Source organism: Pteropus alecto, unplaced genomic scaffold (assembly GCF_000325575.1).
Source record: "Pteropus alecto unplaced genomic scaffold, ASM32557v1 scaffold88, whole genome shotgun sequence".
NCBI lineage: Eukaryota > Metazoa > Chordata > Mammalia > Chiroptera > Pteropodidae > Pteropus > Pteropus alecto.
This window is the reverse complement of record NW_006494611.1, coordinates 18,367,670-18,380,330: the sequence shown is the minus strand read 5'-3', so window position 1 is coordinate 18,380,330 and position 12,661 is coordinate 18,367,670. Positions and strand designations below refer to the sequence as shown.

The following is a 12,661-nucleotide window of genomic DNA, read 5'->3' as shown; positions in this document are numbered from 1 at the left end:
ACAGACCTTTTTTTTTTTCTTTTCTTTTTAAGGGGCTTCCTACAAACAGACAGTTTTATACTACAATTAACCCAGTCAACTTAGATTATCTTCTGCCTCTCCACTATCAAACTATGTGTCCTCATACACTTTCAATTTCTCTGTGCCTGAATTTTCCCAAAGGGATAAATGGTGGACACAAAGCTTTTCTGTGCCTATGGCAGGGAGTAGAGAGGGTAGGAAAAAAAAATAAGAAATAAAAATAAATCAGGGCATCTTCCTGAGATGAGATGCATTAGATGGCACTTCATGCTTCTAATGAGTTTGTCTTGCATTTCCAAATTTTCTCTCCACCCTAGGTTATCATCCATCTTGGCCATGTCAGAAACACTTGTAGAGATGAAAAGCAAATTTCTGCTCTGCACTGTTCAGACATGCCTCTGCTGGCCTAGATAAACAGGCCATGTGAGTTCAGTTTTTATTTCATAAAGTGAAAATCTTTTAAACTTCTGAATCTGAAATCATCTCACCTGACTATAACTACAAGTAGGAACAGCAGGCTCCTCACAAACATTGTTTATGGCAGTAGTTCTCAAAGAATGGTCTCTAGACCAGCAGCATCAGCAGCATCTGGGAACAATTCGAATGAGTAAACTACCAGGCCCCACCCAAGCTGCTTACATCAGAAACTCTGGTGGGGGTGGGCCCAGCATGGGGTGTTTTAAGGAGCCTCCAGGTGATTCTGATACACACTGAAATTTGGGAACCATCTGCATAAGCTCCCAAGGTCAGGGGAATGCCCTGCTGGGCTACCCTGTGTTTCACAATTCTATGTAATTATGATGGCTATCCACCAACGGCATCTACTCTGGTAATTTTTGCCAACTGGCAAAGGCTCCAAACACTAAACTCCTTTAGGGCACTTTGCTGGGCAAATGACTTGTGCCCCACTCTCCTCAGCTCTAAAAAGGGAAATAATAATAATATCCAGCTCATAGGACTGTCACAATGGTCAATAGCTTGGACAGTGTTTGGCGCAGGTCAGCCTTCAACAATACTACACTAAAAACTAGAAATACAGCAAAATAAAAATTGCTTCCTGTATGCTAACCACCTGACTTCTTCTATCCACTCCAGTCCAGAGCCCTTACTGAGGACATTCAGGATTGACAGAGATGGCACCTGGCTCACTGTCTGTCAAGTATTTACTTATTTTGTCTACAACATGAGCACCCACCACATACCCAACAATGTGCAAAGAAAACCCAGTCTACAGAACTGTACCCCCAATAGCTCTTTCTAGACAAAAGCCATCCAACTCTGGAGCACAAGGCCTATGCCGAAAGAGATACAGAAGAAACACAACAAATATTAACAAAAGTAGTCGTAAGAATAGCTAACATTTATGTTGTGATTATCTTATTCCAGGAACTAAGTGTCTGATAAATGTTAACTTATGTAGCTCTCACAACCCTGTGAGGCACCTACTGTTATTACACCTGCCCATGAGGGTTAGGGAACTAAGGCATAGAAGGTTTACATAATTTGTCTATGGTCCCACAGCTCCTAAATGGTAAGGTCAACATCTGAACACAGGCACTCCAGCTCCAGAATCAGTGCTCTTAGCCACTGTACTATGTGACGGAGTTACTAGCTATCTAGACATCTACCAGCCACTTGTTTTCACTGATCCTAAAGCAATGACTTTTAAGATAAATTTAGACAAAAAAAATCCACTGTCATAGGTTTCAATACTAGGCCCTCAAAGTTCTGGCAGAAATTGTTGCTCTGGCCCCTTTTCCCACTCCTAACCTAATTCAACTCAAGACAATTCAAAACTCTCACAGAACAGCATTTCTCTTTCTTATAACTCCCCTGACATCGTACCACTTAACCTAATTGTATACCATCCGTCACATAAGGTTCTCTAATTCTTTCTTGTATATTAGTCATTTCTTCCACACTGGACTGCAAAATTCCTTGTAATTATCCATGCTTTCTGTGAAGCCCCACAAAACTAGGTAGAAGTATAGGCTAGCATATGTAGACTTAGAGAGTGTTATACAATCAATTGTTTGGCTTATTCACTTTGCTCTTCTGAGGCTTCTTAGTTATCAACCCCTAAGAAGCAGAATAAAACTATGAAGTTGATACTATTTAAAGCCAGCATTTGGGAAGATATTACATCAACATTCACTGAGCAAGATCTATACTGCCTGACTCTCCTACATTATTTCCTTTAAATCCCTTGGCAGCCTCCTAGGGGATGCTATTGAGATCCAGTTAGAGTGAGCAAGGACCCGGGCTACAAAAGGTGAGTAACCTGCCCAATATCACTCAAGGCTAGTGAATGGAGACCTGAGATTAAAACAAGATCGGTCTCAAAAGCCCCTACTCTGCCTTCCTTTAAGGTTTAGACTAAGAAGCCCAGACTCAAATTCTCCTCAAAGCAACTCTATCAAAAAGTCATTTTTAAAAGATGGGATGATAACCATGTTCATAGATAGAATTTCAATATTAGCACAGAAAAGGTATTGGTTCTCCCCATATTAGACTACACAATGCACTGCCAACTCTATTTCCAGGACTTTGTTGAGAACTTGACAAGTATTCCAAACTGCATAGGAAAGAATAAAGGTCCACACATAACCAAATTCTAAAACAGAAGAGCAAATGAGGGGCTCACCCTGCCATATAAGACACACAGCAAAGCTATAATTAATAAAAAATAATTTGACATAGAAACAGACATGACTGGAACAGAATAGAGAACTCAAAAACATACGCCCATGAAGAATCTTAAAATCAGTATGTTGAGTTTAATGCGAACAGAGTTTCAGGGTAAGGGTAAAGTTCTGGAAATTCACAGTGGTGATGGTTGCACAATAATATGAATGCACTTAATGCCGCTGAATTGTACACTTCAAAGCAGTTAAATGGTAAATTTATGTCTATTTTACCACAATTTTTTAAAAGATTCAGAAAATTTGTATGTTGAGCGAAAGGAATCAGAAAATGAAAACTAAGCTATAGTGGCAGAATGCAGATCAGTGGTTACCTTAGTATGAGAGGACAAAAAGTAGAATGGAGTCCAAAGGGGTCAACAGAAAGTTCTGGGGTGATGAAAATGCTTTATATCTTGGCTGTGGTGGTTTCACTGGTATATACATCTGTCAAAAGTCATCAAATTATGTACTTTAAATGGATGTAGTTTACCATACATAAATTATAACTCTTAATAAAGTTGAAAAAATAGACTCAGGGTGTGCATGTGGGAACCTGATGTATGATAAAGGATGTTCCACAATAAAAATTAGGAAAAGAATACACTGTTTAACAGATAATTTGGGGAAAACAGGCTCATAAAATGGAAAGGAAAAAATAAAGCTGCATTCCTTCTTTATGCCATATATAAAGATAACCTCAAAGATATGAAAGCCCTCATTGTGAAAGTTAACTAAGAAGCTGACAGAACAAAATATAGAGTATCTTTGTAATCTTGGAGTAAGAAAGAACACTCTAAGACTCCTAAAGTGCAACATAAGGCAAAAATTAATGGATTTGGGCTCTATCAAAACTAAAATTTTCTGAAAGTAACCACTGACAGATGGCAGAATGAGATTAATATCTAAAATATACAAGAAACATCTGCAAATCAATACATTACAAAAACAGACTAAAGCTGGTCAAAGACACTGTAACAACTAACAAATATATTAAAAGACACTCAAATTCCCTAATAAATTCACATTTAAACAATGAGATGCCACTTTATAACCATCAAATATTGGTAAAATTAGGAAGATTTTACCAACCATTAGCAAGGATGGGGGGAACCAGGAACCCTCACACACTGATATGGGAGTGTCAACCAAATCAGCAGCACTGGAGGATAATTTGGCAGTGTCTAGTAAACAGAGTTGTGCTGGTTCTCTTTTACCCAGCCATGCCCCTCCTGGGTATATACCCTTAGAGCAGTGGTTCTCAAACATTCCCATGCATTAGAATCTCCAGGCCGGGCATGTTAAAATACGTTGACGTAGTCTGCCTCCAGGGTTTCTGATTCAGGAGGTTTAGGTTGGGACCTGAGAATCTGCATTTCTAACAGTTCCCAAGTGATGCTGATGCTTCTGGGTGTGGACCACTCTGAGAGCCACTACTCTAGAGATATTCTCACACCCACCAGTAAAAGAATGTTACAGAATGTTCATCACAACTTTGCTCGTAGTAAGTAAAAGTAGTGGGTGCGCAGCAAGCCAGCAGTACTAGCAGCAGTCACAGCAGTGTACTAGATGAATCTGCACTAATACAGGTCTCAGAAGTAAAATGTTGAATAAAAGTCTTTCAACTTTCATGAATGTCTTAAAATTTCCATAATAAAAAGTTTTAAGTTGAATGAAAAAGAAACCAAATGAAATCTATAGCACAGTACCACTCATGTAATTGAAAGCACGCACAAAATAACATGGCATCCTTAACAAAGATACAGACATACCCAAGAACATATTCAACAGAGGAGAGGGGGCGCCTCTGAAGGAGAGGAGAATGTGGGTGGGGAAAAGAAAAAAGAGGAAAAAAAAAAAAACAAGAAAGAGGCATTGCATAGGAAGAGGATCTTATGCCAAAAACTGAGTAATGTTAACTCAACCCTCAGCACCAGAGCTCTAAAAGGTAAAAACCATCAAAGCTATCTCTAAACACCCACTCTACTGTATTTACATACAATGTTACTTCAGTTAAAGCGTAGCAGCTTTGCAGGGTAAGGGGGGCAGATCAGCTGCCTGAGGGGGAAGGGGGATCTTTCTGAAATACCAGTTAGGGGTGATTTCAGGTCCCCAGAATCCAACCTGCTACTGAGCTCTGAATTTCCCTTCTTTGGCATATTAGTATTTAAAAAGAAGCTGGAGATCTTGGCTTTTGGCAAAGGAAGTGTGTGTCTACATCTGTGTCTATGTCTCTTTTTGGTGTTTGTCTGTGGATCCATGGGTGTCTATGTGTGCGCGATGTGTTTACTTGTGCAGGTAAAGAGGAATGTGGAGGGCAGCAGAGCACTTAAGTGGACAATGAGCCACACTTGTTGATTAGCCACTCAGTTCCATTTTACTGAAACCAGAAGTCTGTTACAAAACCAAGTTATCTTCCTGTCCCCACTAGCCCGTCCCCTTTCTTCACCTTCCCATCTCCCACATCCTGGACTGATCTGAAACGCTGTCCTCCGGTGATTTCGTAGCTTATTAAAGTTACACGCTTTATAAACAAAATTCTCGGAATGTGATAAAAGATGATAAATGACCATTTATATTCCTGGGTCTTTATGGGAAACTTCAAAATCCTTAATACCAGGCATGCCATGACAAGTCTTCCAGAAGAGACTGCTGTGGCTATAGCTACCACTCAAAAAAGGCAAAGAAAAAGCCATCTATAATCTGTCATATCCCCACAAGGGCACACTGGCCACAGCTTCTTCCAAGGACCATCAAACAGTCTACCATAAGAAGTGATAGGAAAATGTATGGAAATCGGAAAAGAAAAAGAAATCAGAAAAGAAAAATTCTCACTGAATGAATTTATGTGAGAAAGTGCAACAGATCTTTCTGGCAGCAACACTAAGTAAGCCAAGCCCATGCCTGGAAAGTGTCTTCAGGGGAAGAAGAAACAGCTGGACATCTGAAGGAAGAAGCAGACCGGCTAAGGTAAAATGCAGAGGAAGGAACTGGCCAAACACTCACGCCTCCCCCCAAAGACTGGGGTGATTATCCCCCCGTTCAAACAATCCAGAATTTTTATTCCCAAAACATTATTTTGTCTTTTCTACAGCAGTACTTCTCACTGTATGATAAAGCTTTGGGAATTCTAGAGTTTCCTGAAATGCTTTGTATCAAAATCAAGTTTTGATATTTGATATGCAGAAGGTGCACTTTTTAGTTTAAAAAAAATGTATGACAGCTATATGTATGAATCCTTTAGATTTTTCTAAGATATGTCAGCAAAGCACATCTGTCTTTCCAGCTAAAGTGCAGGATCTGTGATAATTTGAAAATTAAAGGACTTAACTATGGGGGAGAAAAAAGGGTTGAGTTTTCAAGCTAAAATTAAATGTTTCTAGTCAACACAGGCAATTCTAACTTGTAAAAACATACAAGGTTATTTAAGTGTCAAAACTTACTGCCAAGCTTCTATTACAGAAACATTTTAAAATTTCAGTTGAATAAGCAACTTTCAAATATTTACAAGTGAGGTACTGTGCAGGATGCTAGGTATCCTCAAATGAATAAGACACTTTTAATAACTGTGTCCCTTTAATGTCAATTTAATCCATCCCTTGAATTAGTTTATTTAAAATATATATATGCTTTCTCCTATTTGAAATAGCTCACTACCAGCACTGAAGAGCTGCAAAAACGAAAAATATGCATAGTTTAAAAAGCAATGAAGAAATCCAAAAGACCAGGGCCTCCAGACCTAAACAGAAAGCAAGATAAAGAAAGTGAGCTGCTACAGGCAGAAGGCAGCCAGCTCCTGGAGGTTCCCCCAAAGCTGGAGCCTCCAAAAACAGGCACAAGCTGCTGCTGCTGCTGCTGCTGCTGCTGCTGCTGCTGCTGCTGCTGCTGCTGCTGCTGCTGCTGCTGCTGCTGCTGCTGCTGCTGCTGCTGCTGCTGCTGCTGCTGCTGCTGCTGCTGCTGCTGCTGCTGCTGCTGCTGCTGCTGCTGCTGCTGCTGCTGCTGCTGCTGCTGCTGCTGAAGCTGCTGCTGCTGCTGCTGCTGCTGCTGCTGCTGCTGCTGGCATGCTTGGTTAAGGCATGGCTTCAGAACTGGAAGACTGCCACCTGCTGAATCACCAAACATCCCTGGGCTTCCCTTGGAGCACTGACCAGATAGGGACCCATCCCCCACCTGTCTTCTCCTGTGGACATCTTACACCCGGAGAAAATAAACACTCGTCCGCACAGGCCAAAATAGCCGCCAACCCTGTTACGCCCCGGCGGCACATCCCGTTGCTACGTCACTAGGCCCACTCCTCTCTTTCTGCCCACTCGGTCCCCCCTGAATGTTCAACCCCCAGTGTCAGGAAGCGTGGGGAGTTCACAGCACACCATGACAAGCACTTAACACTTCCACATCCAGACAGCCAACCAAAAACACCTCCAAATCTGAAAGCAAAATAACCTGTCCTAACAGCTTTAAGGTAAATGTCAAGGAAGCTAAAATAGTAGGCAGACCCAATAACAGAAAATAAACTTCCCTTTCAGAGAGCAGCTTTTACTCTTAGTTTCATAAGCATATACCGCTGAAGTCTGTACTGTTTGAAGGTGAAAAGAAACATTTGAGGAGCACCTAAATGGATGCTCTTCATTCCCTCCAGCCATGGCAACTCTTGTCCTGATATTTACTCGCGACTCCCAAGAGGGAAACAAGCGTTAACCAGAACGCGCCAGACTGAATCCGTTACCTGGACTAGGACATCTACTCGGACAAACAGAAGAAGCTGCAAACCCGAGTCTGGGTTAAGACCGTGGGAGACACAGCCGCTGCTGCCCTTGGCAAGTAGCCTCGGGATCACGAAGACCTCTCACTCACGAGGAGAGCCGCGTCCAGGATAGACTGTCCAGTTCCACGCTGCGCCCATGGCTCCTGCAGGCCTTACCCCTAAACACCCTCATCCAGGAGAGGCAGCCCCGCGGGATCTCAAAGAGCCTCTCTTTACCTGGAGACTGTTTTGCATCCTGGGATGAGAGCTCGCTCCTCTGGGAAGGGGGTCCCACCTGCTATGTTGTCGGGGAGCAGAGGGGATAGAGGAGCCACGGCGGATGGGGTCGTGGGGGGGATCCCGAAACCCTAGACGCCTGGCCGGCTGCCATCTGGCCCCGAGATGCCAACTGTCACGCCGCCGCCCAGGGAGTGGGGGTGGGGCCGTGAATTGGGGTCGGTTCCTACGGGTCTCAGGACACCGGACCGGTCACTGCCCGAAGGCGACTCGTCTCTTGCTTCTTTGGCCCAGTCATCGTCCGCTCGTCCCAGTCTGACACTAGATAGCCTTCCAGCCCGCATGAAGCACCTCTGAAAAGGTGCCCAATGACGCCCCCGCCATGCCACCCCAACTTGGTCCAGGAGCCCCGCGGGCGGCCCGCCCCCTCGAAGCCCAACCACTGGACCGCCCCCTGCGCCTACACCCCAGGAGTGGTGGCGCGGGGGGAGTGCCCGCCAGGTACGCACGCGACACCGCGCGGGCTGCGCTCACGCCCCCTCGCCCCGGGGCGGCCCGCACTCCGCTCCTCGGCCTCAGGCCAAGCCCGTAAGGAAGGTGTCTTATTGGCCCCCGGAGATCGGTTTTCTCCCCCAGCCCCAAGACTCACTTGCACCGCAGTCGCGACAGCCGCCGGAATTCCGCCCGCCGAGCCCCTCGCCGCGGAATGAAATCCGGGGCAGGACAGCGTCGGAGCTCCGCACCAGATCGCGCTCTCCAGCCGGCTGGCGGGGCGCAAGCAGCCTTTCCTGGCCGGCCTTCCCCGCTCCCGTCCTGCCTGCCGCCGCCGCCGCCGCCGCCGCCGCCGCCCCGGCCGCTGCCTCCCTGGTGCGAACGCTTCCGACTTGCCACTGTGAGCCTCCCGGGCTGCGGAGCATGCCCAGTCCGCTGCCCGACCCGGCCCGGCTTCCCGCGCGACGCGAATCCGCTCCTCCGGGTATTCACAGCGGCCGGGAGGGCGGGGCGGGTGGGCGGTGTCCTCTGGGGGCCCTTCCCGGGACCGCGGGCAAACCCGGCGGGTTATGCACCAAGGGGCCGCTGAGTTTGGGCCCTTTTTATTTTACTTTTAAGTACCTGGAAGCTCGGAAGGCGATTGTTTTCCCCAACAAGGAGAAATGCCTCGCTTGCACATTTTTAGTGTGCCGTTTATTGAGGTCGGACAGGAGCCAAGTATTGTGGTCAGAAGCAGGCTACGACTTGGGGCGAAGCCAGAGTTAGGGAGCTGGAGCTGATCAGAACAAGGAACGCAAACTCGGCCTTCTGGAGTCGGGCTCTGGGGCAGGGTTTGCGAGCTAGCGGAGGCTTCTCTTCACCGAGTTTAAAAGCTGCAACACTTGTGATTAACTCCTGATTGATCGATCATTAAATAGGGGCGGACCTAGGCCTCTACAGACCATTTTCAAACCTCTTTCCACAGTCCTCCATATCAAAAGCAAAACAGCCGCCTGCGGTGCCACCGCAGCGAAGCCAATCAGAGCCGGGAAGGCCAGACCAGCTGTAACGACTGCGGGAGAGACTCACACCGCGTGAGGGCCGTTCCGCTGGTGGGGCCCCACCTCACACCCGCCCCTCCGAGTTGCGGGGAAAACCCGGAGAGGGATCGCGCTTGAAAGGAAACACTGCGCATGCCCAGTATTCTGAGCTGGTGCAGGTTGCCCGAAGGAAGGTTTTCCTCGACTCCCTGAGCCGGACTCCTGCACCCGGGTTAGGTGCGGACAGCCGGGAGAGCTGGCCTCCCGACGCGGCGCCCTCCCTTTCTGGACCGTCCGCGCGGCACCCCGGTGGCGGAGAGGCAGCCCGAGGCTACGCCTCGGGTGGGGACGGAGATTCGACCAGCGGGGGAGGGGTCGCGGGGCGGTATCGCAGTGACACGTGACTGTCCGCGGCGCTTCGGGCAGCCATCTTCTGCTGGGCCACCGGGCCGCGGGCGATCGGAGCGCCCTTTTCCCCGCCACGCCCTCCCATAAGGCTCTACCCTCCGCTTCACACCTGCCTGGGGCGCCGCAATCGTTGCACTGGGGCTAGGATTGCCGGGAGGACAGGCTCTTGCGGGGCAAAAAGCAAGAGCTGCGAGAAGCAGAGGGCAGCTCCGGGGGCGGATGGCGTCTTCTTTTACCCAGAGGGGTCTCTTTTCCTAAAGCAAGAAGACCGCTGCTCCAGCCGCCTCCTCGTTCTATTTCCTGCAGAAGAGGCGTGATGTGTTGGCAGAAGCATCTGGACAGAGTCCGTCGCTCTTCCCTGCAGTGCAATATCCCACAGCCCTTTCCGGTGGGCAGCTTGGATGGTGATATTAATAATGATTACTTACGGAGCTCCTGAAACAATCCACTCTTTATTAGAAACTTTCTTTTCCCATCCCCTTCTGCCTATAAAAGCCTTCCATTTTGTAGAGTTCCTCAGAGTTCCTATTTGCTACATGGGATGCTACTTGATTATGAATTGTTGAATAAAGCCAGTTTGATCTTTCAATTTACTCCATTGAATTTTGTTTTTTAACAGATTTGGTGGCAGTGGTGGGATCCAAAGCAAACTTCTGACAGCATTTGGGGATAATGAGAAACACAGGTATAGCACTCACAAATCCCTTTTGAATTCTCTTTCTCACCATTTCCAAGAGCCGTGGATTAGTTCCTCTCAGTTCCAAGCCCTGCTCTCTTGCATCAAATTCCCAATCTAATTGACTTTCCAATACAGGGCAAGTCAGCTTGAGCTGGCAGACAGTTCCGCCCAGAGTCCAAACCCCTAGCCTTTATTTTAGTCCACAATTCTCATTTAATTGGTGGAAACCTCAAACCCTTGATTCTGTTCCAAGATCCCCATGGGAACTGTTAATGGTCCTTTGCAGTGCCCCATTTATGTGGAGCCCCCTGTCAATACTCCCCATTTGTTAAGATCTGCTGGTTCAATCCTTTCCCCAGTCCACTAATCCACAGTGGGAATTGGTGGTGGTGTGCACAGGACCTTCTCTTGACCAGGACACAGTAACATCCCTTGGTTATTGTTGACATTAAGGTGAACATGTTTTGTCTTATTTTGTGTAGATAAAGGCTATCGCTAATGGGAATCTCAGGAGCAACCACAAAATTGATGGGCACCGGTTGAGCATTTAAGAGCTGTTAGACCTCCCTCAAAGGCTCTCATGTTAGGATAAATTGGCCATGGAATATATTAGAATGACACTAGGTCACCCACAAACCTCAGGAAAATTCTTGTGCAATGAGGTACACTGTGAAACACCACACAATCTCAAAACTAGAGGCATATATTCACACAGGTATTATTTGGGCTCCGATAGACCCAAAAGCTTAGCTAAAATAAATAAACTAATTAAATGGGATCCTTAAAATCTAAGGAGTTAAGCACACCACCTTCCGGCACACCTGCTTATTTTATGTCTAAGAACTGCATTCCTGGAAGCTATAAATATCTAGCAAAAGGGCAAAATCTTATTAAAAACAACCTATGATTACAGTGGCCATTATGGGGAACATTCCAGTTAGATAAGATCATTTAAGAAGTACACCTAAAGGCTTCCAGATCAAACAGAATGGCGTACCTCTTTTAATGGTATTGCAGAAAGCTCCATAAGGCTTCAAAATTTCAAAATAGTTCATTGAAAGATTTATTGTAAAAGGCTAATGAAAAATTAAAGGGATACCTAAAACAATGACTATAAAACTGACAACTCCTACTGTTCCCCTCTGTCCATAGTTATATGAGTCCTCATTCTAGTAATCCTCTGTCTGAATTGCCTTTTCACTCTGAAAAAAAACTATCAAGTAGTTACTTTTTAAAATAAGACCATCCGAGATGCTTCTTCAAGTATCTTTCATTCCTTGGTCAAAGGACAAACTAGGGGCTATAGTTAAAAATTTTTTCCTAAACTCTGGGAGTATTCTCAAACATTTCTATAAATGGATTACTTCCTCAGATTAATGGATTGCTAAAAAGGCAGAAAACAGGTTGGGAGGTCACCATTCTGAATGAACTCACGATCATAGTTGAGCACTTTGAAAGGACTTTAGAACAAGACTGTAAACAAAGTCCACCAAGTTAGGTCCTTACAGAGACCCCCATATCAACCCTCAAAGGAGGACCCCCATATGGGCCACTCACAGAGTTGAGGAGACCCTGATGGATTTTCTGGTTAACTTCCACATTATTCCCTTTAATAGCCAAGGGGAAACTAAAATGCAAATTAATGAAAAACCTGGCCAAATTCTCTTAGTTTCCAGAGCTACATCCTCTACTTTAAACCCCACTTGGAGCCTGCAGATAAGATCCTGGGAAAACTGGAAGAAGCCAGCTAAATGTGAGAATTCTTACCAGAGTCATCTCTCCCAAATGTCTATAATATCCAACAGAGATAGGGGAAATTAAAATATTTTTTGTACCCTCTTTGGGTACACTTATTGAGTACAAGAGATTGTTCAATACTGCCCAAAATATTTACAGCTTGCCTGGCTGAAACCTGGCAAGATATCTGAAAGGCTTTAACAACTTGATAACCAGAAAGTTGCCCAAATTTGGAAGCTTATATATTGAGCCTAACAGAAATTTTCGTAGGCCTCCTCCCGTAAGCTAAATGTACTCAGAGGAAAAGAAAAACCTTCTAAAGCCCACTTAAAAAAAATTTATGAGTAAATAACCTATGATATCACTTAGGTTGCAAACCAATTATTTGAGGAATTAAAAGCAACTGTTCTTATCTAACAAATCTTTGCAAAACCAGAAATGCAGTTCCAGACACAGCTTAAAGTCCACCTATTCCTTTTACCAATCCCCAAACCTCTCCTATTTTTCTCAAGGCTTGTAAGTATTGTGAAAATTTCAGCCTTAGGAAACCAAAGTCCTTATTGGAAGAACTTGCATTCTTTCCCTGTGCCTTTGAAATGTAAGTGTTCTACAAACTTCAAGGAGGTAATTCTTATCAGAAGGA

At 45.3% G+C, this 12,661-nt stretch overlaps 1 protein-coding gene and 1 long non-coding RNA gene across 4 annotated transcripts in view; one reads left to right on the top strand and one right to left on the bottom strand.

The window, feature by feature from the left end:
- SGMS1 (sphingomyelin synthase 1) overlaps nt 1–8,568 on the bottom strand; it is a 258,907-nt gene extending 250,339 nt beyond the window's left edge. For all 3 annotated transcript variants that reach the window (XM_025042272.1, XM_025042271.1, XM_025042273.1), the window contains exon 1: nt 8,333–8,568. The gene's annotated coding sequence lies outside the window, so the exon portion shown is untranslated. The remainder of the gene's footprint in view (nt 1–8,332) is intronic.
- On the top strand, nt 8,522–10,195 carry LOC107196702. Its single transcript, XR_003044274.1, has 2 exons — nt 8,522–8,659; nt 9,140–10,195. It is a non-coding gene; the product is annotated as an uncharacterized LOC107196702 (long non-coding RNA).
- Nucleotides 10,196–12,661: the final 2,466 nt, after the last annotated feature.